Below are 21,834 nucleotides of genomic sequence, written 5' to 3'. Positions count from 1 at the left end.
AAAAATATTGGGCTTCTAGCTGTGTGTGGGACTTGTTCTATTAATCCATCTATACAGACCTCCATCAGGTTGCAAACTGAATATATTTTTTTCTGCATCTAGCTCTGAAAAAATATTGGGCTTCTAGCTGTGTGTGGGACTTGTTCTATTAATCCATCTATACAGACCTCCATCAGGTTGCAAACTGAATATATTTTTTTCTGCATCTACCTCTGAAAAAATATTGGGCTTCTAGCTGTGTGTGGGACTTGTTCTATTAATCCATCTATACAGACCTCCATCAGGTTGCAAACTGAATATATTTTTTTCTGCATCTAGCTCTGAAAAAATATTGGGCTTCTAGCTGTGTGTGGGACTTGTTCTATTAATCCATCTATACAGACCTCCATCAGGTTGCAAACTGAATATATTTTTTTTCTGCATCTACCTCTGAAAAAATATTGGGCTTCTAGCTGTGTGTGGGACTTGTTGTATTAGTCCATCTATACTGACCTCCATCAGGTTGCAAACTGAATATATTTTTTTCTGCATCTACCTCTGAAAAAATATTGGGCTTCTAGCTGTGTGTGGGACTTGTTCTATTAATCCATCTATACAGACCTCCATCAGGTTGCAAACTGAATATATTTTTTTCTGCATCTACCTCTGAAAAAATATTGGGCTTCTAGCTGTGTGTGGGACTTGTTCTATTAATCCATCTATACAGACCTCCATCAGGTTGCAAACTGAATATATTTTTTTCTGCATCTACCTCTGAAAAAATATTGGGCTTCTAGCTGTGTGTGGGACTTGTTGTATTAGTCCATCTATACTGACCTCCATCAGGTTGCAAACTTAGTATATTTTTTTCTGCATCTACCTCTGAAAAAATATTGGGCTTCTAGCTGTGTGTGGGACTTGTTCTATTAATCCATCTATACAGACCTCCATCAGGTTGCAAACTGAATATATTTTTTTCTGCATCTAGCTCTGAAAAAATATTGGGCTTCTAGCTGTGTGTGGGACTTGTTCTATTAATACATCTATACAGACCTCCATCAGGTTGCAAACTGAATATATTTTTTTCTGCATCTACCTCTGAAAAAATATTGGGCTTCTAGCTGTGTGTGGGACTTGTTCTATTAATCCATCTATACAGACCTCCATCAGGTTGCAAACTGAATATATTTTTTTCTGCATCTAGCTCTGAAAAAATATTGGGCTTCTAGCTGTGTGTGGGACTTGTTCTATTAATCCATCTATACAGACCTCCATCAGGTTGCAAACTGAATATATTTTTTTTCTGCATCTACCTCTGAAAAAATATTGGGCTTCTAGCTGTGTGTGGGACTTGTTGTATTAGTCCATCTATACTGACCTCCATCAGGTTGCAAACTGAATATATTTTTTTCTGCATCTACCTCTGAAAAAATATTGGGCTTCTAGCTGTGTGTGGGACTTGTTCTATTAATCCATCTATACAGACCTCCATCAGGTTGCAAACTGAATATATTTTTTTCTGCATCTACCTCTGAAAAAATATTGGGCTTCTAGCTGTGTGTGGGACTTGTTCTATTAATCCATCTATACAGACCTCCATCAGGTTGCAAACTGAATATATTTTTTTCTGCATCTACCTCTGAAAAAATATTGGGCTTCTAGCTGTGTGTGGGACTTGTTGTATTAGTCCATCTATACTGACCTCCATCAGGTTGCAAACTTAGTATATTTTTTTCTGCATCTACCTCTGAAAAAATATTGGGCTTCTAGCTGTGTGTGGGACTTGTTCTATTAATCCATCTATACAGACCTCCATCAGGTTGCAAACTGAATATATTTTTTTCTGCATCTAGCTCTGAAAAAATATTGGGCTTCTAGCTGTGTGTGGGACTTGTTCTATTAATACATCTATACAGACCTCCATCAGGTTGCAAACTGAATATATTTTTTTCTGCATCTAGCTCTGAAAAATTATTGGGCTTCTAGCTGTGTGTGGGACTTGTTCTATTAATCCATCTATACAGACCTACATCAGGTTGCAAACTGAATATATTTTTTTTCTGCATCTACCTCTGAAAAAATATTGGGCTTCTAGCTGTGTGTGGGACTTGTTGTATTAGTCCATCTATACTGACCTCCATCAGGTTGCAAACTGAATATATTTTTTTCTGCATCTACCTCTGAAAAAATATTGGGCTTCTAGCTGTGTGTGGGACTTGTTCTATTAATCCATCTATACAGACCTCCATCAGGTTGCAAACTGAATATATTTTTTTCTGCATCTACCTCTGAAAAAATATTGGGCTTCTAGCTGTGTGTGGGACTTGTTCTATTAATCCATCTATACAGACCTCCATCAGGTTGCAAACTGAATATATTTTTTTCTGCATCTACCTCTGAAAAAATATTGGGCTTCTAGCTGTGTGTGGGACTTGTTCTATTAGTCCATCTATACTGACCTCCATCAGGTTGCAAATTAAAAATAATTTTTTTCTGCATCTAACCCAGCCAATAGTTTTGGCCTAATACCACAGTTTGGCCACTCAGCTCTGCTCGGTTCCCATCCATTGTTTTTTTGTGGAAACAACTCCAGAGTTGTGAATTAGTTAACCACCAAAATGAGTGGAAAAAGGCCTGCTGCTGGTGGAAAGGGGAATAGGCGTGTTGGGAAGGGGAAAAAAGGTTGTGTCCGTGGGGTAGGTGTTAAAGCAACAGTAACATCTGCGGAAGAAAGACCATCTTCCAGCCAAACTAAAATGTCTACTTCTTTTAGCGGACAATGTGATAAGATCCCTTTCTTACGGCCACGCCAATCGCTACAAATTCCAGATGAGGCACAAAAACAGCAGGTGCTTCAACGGATATCAAGTGCTCCTTTAAGTGGGCTCTCCTCCACATCAACTTCAACATCACAAATACTCCAGTCCTCAAAGGTGTCACCCCAATCGCACTTGCTTCCTCACAGCTCCCAAATCTCCAGCTGCCCGTCTGAGTATGAGGTAGAACAGATGGTTGAGTCTGCAGAGCTGTTTACTCATACTATAGCCTGAGAATCAGAGGTCGACACCAGCGCTTCTGTTAATCCAGACGAGGAAATGATCTGCACTGATGCCCAGAATCTTTATGAGTCGGATCCAGGACCAGACGCAGAAGGTTCTGACCATAATATAGACCCTCATTCCCAAACTGTAACTCCTGTTGGTGGAGACAATGAGGAAGACGATGATAAGACTCAAATACCTGATTGGAGCGACAACTTTAGTTTTTTGTCAGGGCAGGAACAGGTTGGCTCTGAGGACGACGGGTGTGATAACGCACAGGGTGATGATGATGAGGTTGGAGATCCCACTTACTGTCAACCCACAGTCAGCCAAGAGATGAGGTCAGCAGAGGAGGTGGAGGAAGATGCTAGTGACGACGAGGTCAGGTTGCGCCTTCCTGGACAGAGACGTAGTACTGGAAGCACGTCAACAACTGCATCATCAAACACAACTCTGCCTCTCACCACAAGTCGTGGTGGCTCTTCAGGTCGCATGGGTGCTAAGCCTTGCATAGCCTGGGCATTTTTTCAGATCGATAAAGATGACCCAACTCGTGTTATCTGTAACATTTGTCAGCAAAAGCTAAGTAGAGGCCAAAAAATACATAGTTTGAGTACTTCATGCATGAACCGGCACATGGACATGAAGCATAAGTTGCAGTGGGAAGCTCAGTGTGCTACAATGCGGCCTAGCCGGCCGGGCCAACCACCGTCTGCCATATCTTGTGCATCCGCGGCCTCTTCATCCTCTGTGACTGGGGGGACAGCAGTCACACCTGTTTTGGGGCGCAGACCTGCCACCTCTTTACCCGCAACAGCCAGCGTGATTGGCAGGTCATCATTTTCTTTGGAGGTGGTAACACCAGCTGGTGTTGAGCGCTGTCCGACATCGATAGCACCACCTTTGGATCAAGGCAACCTAACATGTCCGCCTGCATCTTCCTCACAGACCGTCAGTTTGCCGGGGACACCCTTATCAACCCCGTCTAAGCACAATAGCCAGCCCTCGGTCCCTCAGATGTGGACAAGTAAAAGACCATTTCCTCCTAGCCATGAGAAAGCTAAGAGGTTGAATTTCACCATCTGCAAGCTCTTGGCTACAGAAATGCTGCCTTTCCGCCTGGTGGACACAGAGGATTTTCGAGACCTTATGTCCGTCGCAGTGCCCCAGTACCAGATGCCCAGTCGGCAATACTTCTCAAAGAAAGGTGTGCCTGCGCTCCACCAGCATGTCGCACACAACATCACCGCTTCTTTGAGAAACTCTGTGTGTGACAGGGTGCATTTCACCACAGACACTTGGACGAGTAGGCATGGACAGGGGCGTTACATGTCGCTGACTGGGCACTGGGTAACTATGGTGACAGCAGGACAAGGGGCTGCTGTCCAAGTCTTGCCGTCCCCACGAGTTGTGCGTCAATCCTCTTTATGTCAAAGTTCCTCCACTGCTTCTGCCTCCTCAACCTCCTCTCGGTCTTCCACCTGCACCCAAAGCCTGTCTGGTCATGCCACAAGCTTTCTAACTGCGCAGAAGGGATCCTGCACACCTCCTTACTATGCTGGCAGTACGGCTCAATGTCATCAGGCGGTTTTTACATTGAAATGTCTGGGAAATGTGAGTCACACAGCTGAGGAGTTGTGGTCAGCTCTGGAGAACCAATTTCATGAATGGTTGTCTCCACTGGACCTGAAACCAGGGAAGGCCGTGTGCGACAATGCTGCAAACCTGGGTGCGGCCCTTCGCCGGGGCAATGTCACACACGTGCCTTGTATGGCTCACGTGTTGAACCTGGTTGTCCAGCAATTTTTAGCCCACTATCCCAGACTAGATGGCCTTCTGCAGAGGGCACGGTCGCTGTGTGCTCACTTCCGCCGTTCGCATCCCGCAGCTCAGCGACTTACATCTCTACAGAAGTCGTTGGGCCTGCCACTTCACCGGCTAAAATGCGATGTGCCTACCCGGTGGAATTCAACTCTGCACATGTTGCAGCGACTGTGGCAGCACCGACAAGCCCTGGTGCAATACGTTCTGACGTATAGCCTGGGCCAACGAGATTCAGAGGTGGGGCAAATCACGCTGGAGGAGTGGTCTCAGATCAGGGACCTATGCACCCTTCTGCACAGTTTTGAAATGGCGACGAAGATGTTTAGTGCCAACGATGCCATTATCAGCATGACTATTCCGGTGATTTACATGCTGGAGCACATGTTAAACAGAATTCGGAGTCAGGTGGTGGCACAAGAGGAGGTGGAGGAAGTAGAGGAGGAGGAGTTGTATGCGGAAGGGCTAACATCTGCAAGGTCCAGACGGTCGGCAGCACCAAGGCGGCAGGCATGTGAGGGTGGGGGAGATGGTTTTACCAGGGCGCATGGTAGCAGCCAAACTAGTGAGGAAGGTGCAGGAGCCCAGGAAGAAGTGGAGGACGAACTGATGGAAGACTCATCAGATGAGGGAGACCTTGATCACATTTCTGTTGTGCGAGGTTGGGGGGAGAGGACAGAGGAAGGAAGCATGATTGTTACTTCGCCATCAACACAACAGGGACTTGGTGCTCCTGGATGCGCAACACACATGAGTGCCTTCTTGCTGCACTACCTGCAACATGACCCTCGAATTGTGAGAATTAAAAATAATCCTGACTACTGGGTTGCCACACTGTTAGATCCCCGGTACAAAAGTAAATTTGCAGAAATTATTCCTGCCATAGAAAGGGATGCACGCATGCAGGAGTATCAGCAGAGACTGTTGCAGAATCTTACATGTGCTTTTCCACAAAATACCAGTGGTGCACGTAGTGAATCTCACAGTTACAACTTGCCAACCGTGGGACCGTCAAGTGTTCAGCACTCAAACCGTAACAGAACCACAGTATCTGCTGGTAACATCAATTTTGCGGAATCATTTCACCACTTTTTTAGCCCATCCTTTGCAAGGCCACAGGAGACAAGAAGTCTGACACATAGTCAACGCCTAGAGACGATGGTACAGGAGTATCTCCAAGTAAACATTGAAGCCACGACTGTGTCACTGGACCCTTGCTCTTTTTGGGCTTCCAATCTGGATAAATGGCCGGAGCTAGCCACTTACGCCTTGGAGATCTTGTCATGCCCTGCAGCTAGCGTTCTGTCTGAACGTGTGTTCAGCGCTGCTGGTGGTGTGCTGACAGATAAGCGCACGCGGCTCTCCACTGATAATGTAGACAGACTCACGTTCATAAAGATGAACAAATCATGGATCCGAAACGACTTTTCTACCCCTGTGTCATCCTGGGGAGAGTAAAAGATGGATGATTGGTTAAAATCACCCTACCAACTGTTTTAAGCTTTCAAATTACTAATCATGTTTATCTGTATCCTGGCTGGAAAATAATTTGGGCTTTGTAGCAGTGTGCAGCACTGATTCTATTAGGCCATCTATAATAAGCTCCACCAGATTTAAAATTACTAATCATGTTTATCTGTATCTTGACTGGAAAATAATTTGGGCTTTGTAGCAGTGTGCAGCACTGATCCTATTAGGCCATCTATACTAAAGCTTCACCAGATTTAAAATTAATAATAATTTTTAGCTGCATCTAGCCCGGAAAATAATTTTGGGGCTCCGAGATGCGCAAGACACATAAGTGCCTTCTTGCTGCACTACCTGCAGCATGACCCTCATATTGTCAGAATTCGAAGTAATCATGACTACTGGGTTGCCACACTCTTAGATCCCCCAAACTTTTCGATCAACCTTTTCATTTTAATAAAGACCAAAAAAATGGTCATTTTTGAAATTATAAGCATTAGCAGGTTGTTAGAAACTGAAATCAAACAGTTTTCAACTCAAAACTTTATTCTAAGTGATGTTACATTTTCACATAGGACCCCTTGTTCGAAAGGAGCTTCTGAACTCTCTCGTCCATTGAATTTGTCAGGTTTTGGATGGTTTCTGCTTCAATTGTTTTGCATGAGGACAGAATACCCTCCCAGAGCTGTTGCTTAGATGTGAACTGCCTCCCGCCATCATAGACACTCCTTTTAATGATGCTCCAAAGGTTCTGAATGGGGTACAGGTCAGGGGAGCATGGGGGTCACACCATAAGTTTGTCCCCTTTTATGCCCATATCAGCCAGAGATGCAGATGTTTTATGTGCAGCATGAGATGGTGCATTATCATGCAGAAAAATGATCTTGCTGTGAAATACACGGTTCTTCTTCTTGAACCATGGCAGGAAGTGCTGTTTGAGAAAATCCACATACATTATGGAGTTCATCTTTAGCGCCTTCAGGGATCCTAAAGGGGCCGACAATCTCTCTCCCCATGATTCCAGCCCAAAACATTACTCCACCTCCTCCTTGTTGGCGCTGTAGCCGTGTTTGCGTGGGGTGTCCATCAACCAGCCATCCTCCACTCCATCCATCTGGACCATCGAGCGCTGCACGGCACTCATCCGTGAACAAAACAGTTTTGAAATCAGTCTTCATGTAATGTTTGGCCCACTGGAGCCGTTTCTGCTTGTGTGAAGTGGATAGAGGAGGTCGACAGGATGGCGTATGCACAGCTGCAAACCTCTGAAGGACCCTGCATCTTGTTGTTCGGGGGACGTTGGAGGCACAAGCAGCTTCAAAAACTTGTCTGCTGCTATGACAAGGCTTTTTTGCCGCTGCTCTTTCAACCTGACGTAATTGCCTGTAGGAAAGAGTCCTCAATTTGCCCTTATCAGCACGCACACGTGTGTACTGTGAATCAGCTACATACTTCTTGATTGCCAAGACACTTCATCCTGATCATCGCACAATGTTGATTGTAGTCATGCCTTGACCTAAACACTCCACAATTTGTTGCTTCTCAGCAGCCGACACATCCTTTTTCTTTCCCATTTTGGCAGAAAATGTAGGCTGCTTAATAATGTGAGACAACCTTCTTAAGTAGTCTTGCCTTTCATTGGACACACCTGCCAAACTAATTAGCACAGGTGTCTGCAATTGCTTACAGTGATATAAAGAGCCCTGACACACATCACCATCAATGAGTTTAACTGACAAACAAACAAATTCTTCCCTTATCACTCCTAAACACTTTTTGCATAATAATTTGGAACGCAGTGTACATGTGCTTTTCCACAAAACACCAGTGGTTCACGTAGTGAATCTTACAGTTCTAACTTGCCAACCGTGGTCTGTATGGAGTTGTTCAATAAAGGGCCCAAAATTAAGATAACATAGATGGGAGAGGTCTCTATGAATAGGAATTCCTAAGTATTTGATACCCTGTGAGGGCCAGACAAAGGGAAAGTTGGACTGGATGGAATCCTGTATGGATTTGGGGAGGGAGACATCGAGGGCCTCAGACTTCGCTGCATTGATTTTAAAATTTGACCATGTAACAAAGTGATCTATTTCAGCCATAACAGCATGGATGGATATATGTGATTGAGTGATATATACTAGGACATCATCAGCAAATAGAGAGCACTTGTACTCGGTGCCTCCCACCTCAATCCACCTAATATTGGGGTTATGGCGAATTGATGAGAGCAGGTGCTCCGTCACTAGGATGTATAAGAGAGGGGACAGAGGACATCCCTGCCTTGTCCCATTGGTGATTGTGAAAGGTGATGAAAATGTTCTGATGCACCACCTGGGACTTGGGACACCCGGAGCCGGACCCTTTTTGGTGGATGCTGGTGGTTGTAGTCTTCGTGGCGGCGACCCGGTTCCGTGGCTCAGGGTGGTCAAACCAGTGGCGGAACTATTTATGTGGTTTTGATGTTTAAATGTCCGACTACGCCACCTGTGGATTGCGGTCAGAGTGAACCGCCGCTGCAGGGCAGACCGCTGAGGCTGGTGTTGTGGGTGCAGCAGAGCGTAGCATAACTCCCCACGGGAGGAGTATAGCCTCAGGGCAGTGTATGCGGAGGATGGGGGTGATGGTGCAGGGCAGCAGCAGTAACGACACGGAGTCAGTGATGCAGTCCAGGGCCTTTACTCACAGTTCTTATTATCCAGACCACGTCTGCAGGTAACGGCTGCCCACGTCGTACTGTGCTCACCAGGTGAGGGGCTCAGACAACTCCCAGATAACTTTGGAGCGCTTCACAGGACCCCCTTTGTGTGTCCTTTGTCTGGCCTTTCTTACCAACCCTTCTGTCCGGCTGCCTCGGGCCTCCTCTTGGTAAACTTGGCGCCAGTTTCCCTGACCCTATGTGGTGCCTTTCTAGCGGGTGTAGCGAGGGGCTGCGCCACATAAAATGTCACAGCCTCCGGTTTCTAGCTGAGGGTCGTTTCCTGCCTCCACTAGTTTCGGGGACCGGTCTCCCCCTTTGGCCTGACCCCTCCACGCAGGTGGATTCGGGCGTGCGGTGGCGACTCGCCCGTCCGCACCCCTGGGATCCCTTCATTCCTCATTCCTGGAGCCTTCTCCGCTCCTCTTCCTTCCTTCTCCCTCTTCCAGGCCTGGGCCTCTGTTACTAGGCCCGCCTCCGGAGCAGAGCTCATGCAGAGCCCCTGCTCCCTGCCACTTCTGCTCAGACTTCTCTGCACTGAACTAAGATGGTGCCCACCTTTTATACTCCCTTCTCAATGCACCCAGGAACTGCTTCCTTCCTGCTCCTGCACTACAGGGTTCCCCTTCCTCAGTGTTCCCTCCCCCCACTCCAGCCAGGGACAGGGACTGTCGTGCCCATCTCAGAGGCATATTGGTCGCCCTGCCCCACGGCAATGTGGTGTAATGCATGCAGGTGTCGGGTCCTGATCCACACTCCATCCTTACCTGAGAGTGAGATATCACACCTCTGGGTGAGGTGCAATACCTCTGTAGCAACCGAGCCCTCAGGGTGCTACAGTTCCATTTATCTTCAGCCTAGGTGACGTATTGTGATACAGGGCCGTGATTTTGGCTATAAAAGGGTCCCCTAGACCCCTACCCCAAGCTTTTTAAGAGAATCATATATGGCATGCCAGGAGACTCTATGGAATGCTTTCTCAGCATCCAACGAGAGTATCTAATTACAAATTTTTAACTGCATCTAGCCCAGGAAATACTTTGTGCCTAGTAGCAGTGTCTGCTAGTCAGCGGATTATCCCGGCTGTTAAGCAAGCTACACCACCTGTAGTTTAGACACTTAATTTTTTCAAAGGAAATGCTTCGGGACCATGGGATACTCAGTGAAGAGCATCAGGAGGCACCCCAAGGCATAGGGGCTGGGACTGGCAGTAGGATGCCTTGCGGTGGACAGCCGAGCTCGATCCTTATAAAAGCTTTTTAACTGCAGCAGCTTTAGTGGACGCTACTGGAGCTGGAATTACGCGGCTGCTGGCATGAGACTTGCCCTCCAATACATCCTTGTAAATGTATTTAAAGTGTATTCATTCAAATTAGAGAGACAATTTAAATTAAAAAGCTTAGAGCTGCCTCCACCACAGGGGGGCTCGCTCGACCCACCAGCGGACAGGCACCAGTATTGGGAGAGGGGGGCTGGCCATCAGGGTTCACCGCGGCTCTGGCACAAACCCGGCGACACGGAGGTGGCACGGGCAGGAGCGGACTGGCCGTGTCGGCTTCTCACTTTTTGGATTTTAGAAGGGCATGACATGCCTATATCTGTGTCTCCCCCTCCTTTTACTCCTCCACCTCTTTTATTTTCGCATGACTATATGTACTTGTCACTTTTCCATGTGTTAGTTATGTCTTCTGAGCAGTTTGTCAGCTTTTGGACACCTTTGAAGGTGTTTTCTATGTGTTTCTATGTGTTTTTGTTTGCCTGCCATTGGTTTTAACGGTGTTCGAAGGTGTTCGACGAACAGTTCGACGAACAGTTCGGCAAACACACGGGTGTTCGACGAACCGAACCGAACTCGAACACTACGGGGGTGGCTCAACACTAGTCAGTATAGATGGACTAATACAACAAGTCCCACACACAGCTAGAAGCCCAATATTTTTTCAGAGCTAGATGCAGAAAAAAATTATATTCAATTTGCAACCTGATGGAGGTCAGTATAGATGGAGTAATAGAACAAGTCCCACACACAGCTAGAAGCCCAACTATTTTTTCAGAGGTAGATGCAGAAAAAAATTATTTTCAGTTTGCAACCTGATGGAGGTCTGTATAGATGGATTAATAGAACAAGTCCCACACACAGCTACAAGCCCAATATTTTTTCAGAGGTAGATGTAGAAAAAAATATATTCAGTTTGCAACCTGATGGAGGTCAGTATAGATGGACTAATAGAGAAAGTCCCACACACTGCTAGAAGGCCAAATATTTTTTCAGAGCTAGATGCAGAAAAAAATTATATTCAGTTTGCAACCTGATGGAGGTCAGTATAGATGGACTAATAGAGAAAGTCCCACACACTGCTAGAAGGCCAAATATTTTTTCAGAGCTAGATGCAGAAAAAAATTATATTCAGTTTGCAACCTGATGGAGGTCTGTATAGATGGATTAATAGAACAAGTCCCACACACAGCTAGAAGCCCAATATTTTTTCAGAGGTAGATGCAGAAAAAAATATATTCAGTTTGCAACCTGATGGAGGTCAGTATAGATGGACTAATACAACAAGTCCCACACACAGCTAGAAGCCCAATATTTTTTCAGAGCTAGATGCAGAAACAAATTATATTCAATTTGCAACCTGATGGTGGTCAGTATAGATGGAGTAATAGAACAAGTCCCACACACAGCTAGAAGCCCAAATATTTTTTCAGAGCTAGATGCAGATAAAAATTATTTTTAATTTGCAACCTGATGGAGGTCAGTATAGATGGACTAATAGAGAAAGTCCCACACACTGCTAGAAGGCCAAATATTTTTTCAGAGCTAGATGCAGAAAAAAATGATATTCAGTTTGCAACCTGATGGAGGTCAGTATAGATGGAGTAATAGAACAAGTCCCACACACAGCTAGAAGCCCAAATATTTTTTCAGAGGTAGATGCAGAAAAAAATTATTTTCAGTTTGCAACCTGATGGAGGTCTGTATAGATGGATTAATAGAACAAGTCCCACACACAGCTACAAGCCCAATATTTTTTCAGAGATAGATGCAGAAAAAAATTATATTCAGTTTGCAACCTGATGGAGGTCAGTATAGATGGACTAATAGAGAAAGTCCCACACACTGCTAGAAGGCCAAATATTTTTTCAGAGCTAGATGCAGAAAAAAATTATATTCAGTTTGCAACCTGATGGAGGTCTGTATAGATGGATTAATAGAACAAGTCCCACACACAGCTAGAAGCCCAATATTTTTTCAGAGGTAGATGCAGAAAAAAATATATTCAGTTTGCAACCTGATGGAGGTCAGTATAGATGGACTAATACAACAAGTCCCACACACAGCTAGAAGCCCAATATTTTTTCAGAGCTAGATGCAGAAAAAAATTATATTCAATTTGCAACCTGATGGAGGTCAGTATAGATGGAGTAATAGAACAAGTCCCACACACAGCTAGAAGCCCAAAAATTTTTTCAGAGGTAGATGCAGAAAAAAATTATTTTCAGTTTGCAACCTGATGGAGGTCTGTATAGATGGATTAATAGAACAAGTCCCACACACAGCTACAAGCCCAATATTTTTTCAGAGGTAGATGCAGAAAAAAATATATTCAGTTTGCAACCTGATGGAGGTCAGTATAGATGGACTAATAGAGAAAGTCCCACACACTGCTAGAAGCCCAAATATTTTTTCAGAGCTAGATGCAGAAAAAAATTATTTTCAGTTTGCAACCTGATGGAGGTCTGTATAGATGGATTAATAGAACAAGTCCCACACACAGCTACAAGCCCAATATTTTTTCAGAGGTAGATGCAGAAAAAAATATATTCAGTTTGCAACCTGATGGAGGTCAGTGTAACGGGTCTGGGAGGCGGAACCTCTGAGCTACTATACAAGGGGGCGGTCCTTGTAAGGAAGCGGGTGGTGACCAGGGAAGACGGGCAGGTAGTCACAGCAGGTGACCGGGACAGTCTCTGGGTAAACGGGCAGGAGGTCACAGCAAGTGACCGGGGCAGTCTCTGGGTGAACGGGCAGGAGGTCACAGCAAGTGACCGGGGCAGTCTCTGGGTGAACGGGCAGGAGGTCACAGCAAGTGACCGGGACAGTCTCTGCGTATAGGGTAGGTACGACCTGTGACGGCTGAGCCTCCAGGTAGGCTAGCAGGCGGATGACAGATGAGTGCTCCCAGGTGAGCAGGCGAGAGTCTCTGGAAAAGCAGGTGGTCACAGCATGTGACGGCGGAGCCTCCAGGTAGGCTAACAGGCGGATGCAGATGAGTGCTCCCAGGTGAGCAGGCGAGAGTCTCAGGATAAGCAGGTGGTCACAGCATGTGACGGCGGAGCCTCCAGGTAGGTTAACAGGCGGATGCAGATGAGTGCTCCCAGGTGAGCGGGCAAGAGTCTCTGGATAAGCAGGTGGTCACAGCATGTGACGGCGGAGCCTCCAGGTAGGCAAACAGACAGGTAGCAGATGAGCGCTCCCAGGTGAGCGGGCAAGCTGGTCCATAGACAGACTGACCGGGGTAGGAAGGCAGACCGTCGGACCTCAGGCTAGCAAGCAGGTAGGAGGAATGTCAGGCAGGAAACAGACAGCAAGCTGACAGGTTTCTGGCAGGTAACTGGCAGGTAACTGGCTGCGGGACCTGAGGGCTGAAGCAGAGTAGTGAACAGTGCAACAACATTGCTCGGGCACCTCCATTTTGGAGGAGGTGCCTTATATATGGTGAAGTCCTCCGGCCATTGGCCGGGGACTCCTTAGGATGGCGCACGCGGCCCCTTTAAGAGGGAGGGAGCGTGCGCGTGCGCGCCCTAAGCACAGTGGCCGGGAAGGAGCGCGCGCTGCCAGCAGAGCGGGAGGAGGACGCCGGGCTCGGAGCAGAGGGGTGAGGGGAACAGCGTCCCTGCCTAGCAGAGGGCAGGGACGCCGGTGCTACAGTACCCCCCCCCCTTTAGGCCCCCCCTTTTTTAGGTCAGAGAGAAATTTAGCTAGGATGAGAGGGGCGTGGATGTTCTCCCGGGGCTCCCACGTTCTCTCTTCAGGACCAAACCCCTTCCAATCTACCAGAAAAAAGGTCTTCCCTCTTACCCTTTTGGTGGCCAGAATGTTCTCTACCTCAAATTCGTTTTCAGCGGAAACCGGAACAGGAGGCGTACCTGTAGACTTGGAAAAAGAGTTAAGTACCACAGGTTTGAGGAGAGATACATGGAAGGAGTTAGGGATCCGCAAGTTGGCCGGGAGTTTCAATTTATAGGCCACCGGGTTGATCTGACTGATGACCTCCAGAGGACCGATGAACCGAGGCCCTAACTTATAGGAAGGAATCTTGAGCCGGACATACTTGGACGAGAGCCAGACCTTATCCCCTGGACGGAATTGAGGAGGATCCAGACGTTTTTTGTCAGCATGTCTTTTCATACGCTCGGATGACAGAAGGAGTGCCGACCGGGTGCTCTCCCATATGGAGGAAAATTTCTTAACAAGAGATTCCGCAGCCGGATTGTCCACCGAGGTGGAGACCTGAAATGGGATCCGAGGATGCTGACCGAAGACAACAAAAAACGGGGATTTGGAGGAAGATTCGCTCTCGTGATTGTTGTAAGAAAATTCGGCCCATGGCAGGAGATCCACCCAGTCTGAATGGTGGACATTAACGAAGTGCCGGAGGTAACTGGTCAGGTTCTGATTGATCCGCTCCACTTGACCATTAGACTGTGGGTGGTAAGCGGAGGAGAAGTCCAGGGTGACATCTAGCAATTTACAAGTGCCTCTCCAGAAGCGTGAGGTGAACTGTACCCCACGATCCGACACTATGTGGAGGGGCAGTCCATGAAGACGGAAGATGTGGCGGATAAAGTCTTTAGCCAGCTCGGGTGCAGACGGGAGGCCTGGCAGGGGAACGAAATGAGTCATCTTGGAAAAGCGGTCAGCAACCACCCAAATGACCGTACAACCGGCAGAGACGGGGAGATCAGTTATAAAGTCCATTGCTATATGCTGCCAGGGGGCAGCAGGTACTGGGAGCGGAAGGAGGCGACCGGCTGGCAGATGTCTCGGAACCTTGTTGCGGGCGCAGGACACACAGGCAGAAACAAAGTCTATTACGTCCTTGTGCAGGGTAGGCCACCAGTAGTGCCGAGTAATAAGCTGGAGGGTCTTTTTCTGACCGGCGTGGCCAGCTAGTTTAGACGAGTGACTCCAGTGTAGGATCTTCTCCCGATCAGGTACTGATACGAACGTCTTACCGGGAGGGAGACTATTTAGACTCACGGGAGCCACCTGCATTACTCTGGCGGGATCGATGATGTGTTTCAGTTCTTCCTCGAGATCAGACACCATAAAGGATCGGGATAAGGCGTCCGCCTTGATGTTTTTGTCAGCCGGGCGAAAATGAAGAACAAAATCAAAGCGAGCAAAAAACAAGGACCACCGGGCTTGGCGCGGGTTAAGTCTCTGGGCATGCTGGAGGTAAGCCAAGTTCTTGTGGTCAGTGTAAATTATTACCGGGTGAAGAGCCCCTTCGAGCAGGTAACGCCACTCCTCCAATGCCAGCTTGATGGCCAATAACTCTCGATCTCCTATGGAATAGTTGCGCTCAGAAGAGGAGAAGAGTTTGGAGAAGAAGCCACAAGTTACCATTCTCCCGGAAGACGATTTTTGGGTAAGTACCGCTCCGGCTCCAGAGGAGGAGGCGTCAACCTCCAGGAAGAACTGCTTGTTGCCATCAGGGCGATGCAGCACCGGGGCGGAAGAGAAGGCCTGTTTTAAGGAAAGAAAGGCCTCCTCTGCTTCGGGCGGCCACTCTCTGGGATTAGTGCCCTTACGGGTGAGCGCGGAAATTGGGGCAGTCCGGGAAGAGAAGTGCGGTATGAAGAGGCGGTAGTAGTTGGCGAAGCCCAGGAACCGCTGAATGGCCTTCAACCCCTCCGGTCGAGGCCACTTCTCGATGGCAGACAGTTTCTCAGTATCCATTCGTAGGCCGGTCTGAGAAATTATGTAGCCCAAAAACGGAAGCGAGGTCTGCTCAAAGAGGCACGTCTCATATTTAGCGAAGAGGTGGTTCTGCCTGAGCCTGAGCAGGACCTGACGAACATCCCTCCGGTGAGTCTGGAGATCCGGAGAGAAGACCAAGATGTCGTCCAGGTACACCACCACGCAGGAGTAGAGAAGGTCCCGGAAGATGTCATTGACCAACTCTTGAAAGACGGCGGGAGCGTTACAGAGACCGAAGGGCATTACCAGATATTCGTAGTGGCCGTCCCGGGTGTTGAATGCCGTCTTCCATTCATCCCCCTGACAGATACGGACCAGGTTGTACGCCCCACGAAGGTCCAGTTTGGTGAAGATTCTAGCCCCCCTCAGACGATCAAATAATTCCGGAATGAGCGGAAGGGGGTACTTATTCTTCACCGTGATCTGGTTTAGGCCTCTATAGTCTATGCAGGGACGGAGCGAGCCGTCCTTCTTTTTAACAAAGAAGAAGCCTGCTCCCGCCGGGGAGGTAGATTTCCGGATAAATCCCCGGGCCAGATTCTCCTCAATATACTCGGACATAGACCGGGTCTCAGCAGCGGACAATGGGTAAATACGCCCACGGGGAGGAGTAGTACCGGGTAACAGGTCGATAGGGCAGTCGTATGGTCTATGAGGGGGTAGTGTCTCTGCCTCCTTTTTATTAAAGACATCAGCATATGACCAATAAGGAATCGGAAGTCCAGGTAGATTAGTTGGGGTAGGAGAAGGACGGTCGGGATGGACGGGAACCAGACAAGACTTATGACTGTCCTGTCCCCAGCGAAGGACTTCTCCGGTCTGCTAGTCAAGCACGGGTGCATGTCTCTGGAGCCAAGGTAGGCCTAGCAAGAGGGCGTGAGAGAGTCCAGGCAGAACATGAAAGGAGATACTCTCAGAATGCAGCATTCCCACCTGTAGAGTAATGGATTCGGTGATGAGTTGGATGGGACGTGGTAAGAGGCCCCCATCCACGGCAGCAACAGACAAGGGTACAGCCAGAGGTTTGGTGGGGATGCGGTATTTCTCTACCAGGGACTGTGAAATAAGATTCCCGGCTGCTCCAGAGTCAAGTTGGGCTAGTTCGAAATAACGGTTCTCCCCGCAGACGATTGAGACTGACAGCAGCAGAGATGGAGAGGATTTATTCTTGTCTAGGTCGACCTCTCTGAGCGAACCTAGACACAGGCGTTTCCCGACCTCTCCGGGCAGGTATGGATCCGGTGCTCCTTACTGCCACAGTAGAAGCAGCTCCCCTCGGCACGGCGTAAGTCCTGACGGGTTTTGACCATCTTGGTCTGGTCGACCTGCATAGGCTCTGGAGGGTGTGCCTGGGGAGAAACGGAGGGAGTGACGGGTTTCTGGAAGGAAGGAGCTAGACGTGGAAACCTCCTCTCACGGGTGACCTCTTTGGCACGCTCCTGGAACCGTAGGTCAATCCGGGTGGCAAGAGTTATTAAATCATCGAGAGTGGTAGGAATGTCCCGACCGGCAAGTTCATCTTTAATACGGCCGGACAGACCCTCCCAGAAGACAGATACCAGAGCGTCGTTATCCCAGGCCAGCTCCGAGGCAAGGGTACGGAACCGTATGGCATATTGGCCCACGGTGAGACTTCCCTGACGGAGGCGTAGCAGAGACGATGCGGATGAGGTCTTCCGTCCAGGTTCGTCGAAGACTTTCCGGAAAGCCGTGAGAAAGGCAGGCAAGTCGGACACCAGGGGGTCTCCTCTCTCCCATAGAGGATTCAGCCAAGCCAGTGCCTCCCCCGTGAGATGGGACATGATGAAGGCTACTTTGGCCCGGTCGGAATTAAACTGGTGGGACAGGAGTTCAAAGTGCAGGGTGCACTGGTTTATGAAGCCGCGAGCCTGAGCGGAGTCGCCTCCGAAGCGAGGAGGTGCAGAAAGCCGGGGTCCGGAGCAGGATACCATGGTATTGGTGGGCAGCGGCGCTGCCGGGTTGCGAGTCATGACTCTAGCGGTGGTTGCTGGTGGAGCAGTCAGAGTGTCCAGGCGTGAATTGACATTCCGCAGGTGACCCAGGATGGACTCCTGTTGGGACCTCTGACGGGACAGTTCATGACATAGGTCCGAGAGCGAGGGAGCTTGGGTACCACCGGGTTCCATGGCCCGAGCAAACTGTAACGGGTCTGGGAGGCGGAACCTCTGAGCTACTATACAAGGGGGCGGTCCTTGTAAGGAAGCGGGTGGTGACCAGGGAAGACGGGCAGGTAGTCACAGCAGGTGACCGGGACAGTCTCTGGGTAAACGGGCAGGAGGTCACAGCAAGTGACCGGGGCAGTCTCTGGGTGAACGGGCAGGAGGTCACAGCAAGTGACCGGGGCAGTCTCTGGGTGAACGGGCAGGAGGTCACAGCAAGTGACCGGGACAGTCTCTGGGTATAGGGTAGGTACGACCTGTGACGGCTGAGCCTCCAGGTAGGCTAGCAGGCGGATGACAGATGAGTGCTCCCAGGTGAGCAGGCGAGAGTCTCTGGAAAAGCAGGTGGTCACAGCATGTGACGGCGGAGCCTCCAGGTAGGCTAACAGGCGGATGCAGATGAGTGCTCCCAGGTGAGCAGGCGAGAGTCTCAGGATAAGCAGGTGGTCACAGCATGTGACGGCGGAGCCTCCAGGTAGGCTAACAGGCGGATGCAGATGAGTGCTCCCAGGTGAGTGGGCAAGAGTCTCTGGATAAGCAGGTGGTCACAGCATGTGACGGCGGAGCCTCCAGGTAGGCAAACAGACAGGTAGCAGATGAGCGCTCCCAGGCGAGCGGGCAAGCTGGTCCATAGACAGACTGACCGGGGTAGGAAGGCAGACCGTCGGACCTCAGGCTAGCAAGCAGGTAGGAGGAATGTCAGGCAGGAAACAGACAGCAAACTGGCAGGTTTCTGGCAGGTAACTGGCAGGTAACTGGCTGCGGGACCTGAGGGCTGAAGCAGAGTAGTGAACAGTGCAACAACATTGCTCGGGCACCTCCATTTTGGAGGAGGTGCCTTATATATGGTGAAGTCCTCCGGCCATTGGCCGGGGACTCCTTAGGACGGCGCGCTCGGCCCCTTTAAGAGGGAGGGAGCGCGTGCGCCCTAAGCACAGTGGCCGGGAAGGAGCGCGCGCTGCCAGCAGAGCGGGAGGAGGACGCCGGGCTCGGAACAGAGGGGTGAGGGGAACAGCGTCCCTGCCTACCAGAGGGCAGGGACGCCGGCGCTACAGTCAGTATAGATGGACTAATAGAGAAAGTCCCACACACTGCTAGAAGCCCAAATATTTTTTCAGAGCTAGATGCAGAAAAAAATTATATTCAATTTGCAACCTGATGGAGGTCAGTATAGATGGACTAATAGAATGATGCTATGCCCAAAAGATTTTACTTCACTAGGTGCAGTAAAAAAATTGGTATTCTATACACAGGTGGTATATCTTGCAACACAGATAGGCTACTCCACTGACTAACACACTCTGCAATAGGCCAAAAAGGATTAGCTTTGCTAGATTCAGCCAAATGCTGTGAAAAAAACTTGCACAGCACTGGCACAGACCTGCCTGGCAAAAACTGATAGGAACTGATGTAACCTAGTCCTGAAAAGGACTCCAATTACAATTAGTCTTTACTCCCACAACCTATCTATTTAAGAGCACAGACCTGCCTGATAAAAGTCGTAGGAAATGCTGTAACCTAGTCCTTAAAAGGACTGCAATCACAACTATTCCCTACTCCCAAGCTATCTGTAGATTTGTGCGAAAATTGGCTTGAAATTAACAGGGTATAGCGCACACAGCAACAGCGGTGCCGTCTAACACGCAGCTGCAGCAGTGAGAAAATGGTGGCGACGGGGAAAATGGCTTGGTCTTATAGGGCAAGGACATGTGACATACACTGCCAATGACACATGCCCTTGCTTGTGTGAAAAAAAGCACTTCGCTCCGTGTGTGCGCTGCTGATAGGCTGACAGATTGCACCTCCCCACTGTAAATGCGGGAAAGAGAAAAAAAAATGGAGATCTTCATTATTCCTGCAGAGATCCATCCCCTGCCCCTCCCCCCACCCCGCTGTACACTCAAACTGCGTATTAACATTAATTTTCATCATTACTGAGAAAAAATCCAGTTATGATTTTGGTGCACGAACAGTTATCGAACATAACCTCGAACAGCCAAATTTTTCTCAAATCGTTCGTGTTCGCCGAACGGCTCGAACACCGCCCAAAACAGCTCGAATTTGAGATTGGCGAACAGTTCGAGTAGAACAACGCTCATCTCTACAGATGAGCTACTCAGCTGAATGCCTCTGGGTTCACACCAAGTGGGATCTACAACCTCATCATCCAATGTGTTTTCCCATTCCTCAACCTGAGAGTCACCCTCCTCCTCTTCTTGCCCTGACAGCACAGTACAGTCCACGTGACCTTCAGGTATCTGAGTCTCATCAGGATCACCTCCCCCTCCGGGGGTTAACACCTGGTGACAATGATCATGAAGGTGCGAGGACCCTACTTTTTTTCCCTTGTATAGAGAACAATATTTGCACCAAAGAATTTAAGTTGAAATGCAGCCTGCTTTATACACCATGGTAGTAAGAAAACAAATTTTGAGTTTATCATGTCTGTGTACCCCTGTGTGGAGAACAATATCTGCACCAAAAAATAAATTTCACTAGAGTATAACAATTGTAAAGGAGACCAAAACCTCTTCCACTACAGCCAACTCAGGAGATGGAGACCTAACCAGGAGTGTTCACATTTCCCTAAATTAGGACCTAACACCACCGAAGTGGCATCAATTTCACTAGAGTAGAAGAAGTATAATGGAGACAAAAACCTCTGCCACTACAGCCAACCCAGTAGATGGAGACCCAATCAGGATTCTCCACATTTCCAAAAATTAGTGGCAGACACCAGCAAAGTGGCATGAATTTCACTACAGTAGAAATTGTAGAATTAGGAACGACACCTCTTCCACTTAGGCAACCCAGCAGATGGAGACCCAATCAGGAGTGTTCACAATTCCCTAAATTAGGACCTAACACCACCGAAGTTGCATCAATTTCAGTACAGTAGAAGTAGTATAATGGAGACAAAAACCTCTTCCACTACAGCCAATCCAGTAGATGGAGACCCAATCAGGATTCTCCACATTTCCAAAAATTAGTGGCAGACATCAGCAGAAATTGTAGAATTAGGAGCAACACCTCTTCCACTACAGCCAACCCAGCAGATGGAGACACAATCAAGACTGTTCACATTTAAAAAAATGAGGTCCTTAAACCACCAAAGTGGTATCAATTTCACTAAAGTATAAGTAGTATAATGGGGACCGACACCTCTTCCACTACAGCCAACCCAGCAAATGGAGATATAATCAGGAGTGTTCACATTTAAAAAAATGAGGGACCTAAAACCACCAAAGTGGTATCAATTTCACTAGAGTATAAGTAGTATAATCAGGAGTGTTCACATTTTAAATAATTAGGACATAACATCACCATTTCCGTGGCCAACATATTGGAGATGGTGGAGTTCAACCTCTTAGCTTTGTCATGTGTAGGACGAAACAATCTTTTACGTGACCCCAACTGCGGGACCGAGAGCTGGCTGCAGTGCTGACAGAGAGAGCAGAGTATGGTGAAACGGACAAACTGGTGGACTGTGAGTGAGGTGCAGGCGCAGATGTTACGGTGGATTGAGAAACATGTGGTGTGCTCGGTGAAACAAACACAGCAGGTATGTCCACTTCCATTAAAGCTGAAGGGCTCTCACTCAGCCTGACTAGAACCAGAGATTCTGCGGTGGAAGACCTGTGTGACAATACTTGGCAAGGT

The sequence above is a fragment of the Phyllobates terribilis genome, unplaced genomic scaffold (assembly GCF_046119375.1).
Source record: "Phyllobates terribilis strain yellow unplaced genomic scaffold, ASM4611937v1 Scaffold_11__3_contigs__length_659146591, whole genome shotgun sequence".
NCBI classification, from domain to species: domain Eukaryota; kingdom Metazoa; phylum Chordata; class Amphibia; order Anura; family Dendrobatidae; genus Phyllobates; species Phyllobates terribilis.
The sequence above is the reverse complement of the archived record's forward strand: the minus strand, read 5'-3'. Positions refer to the sequence as shown.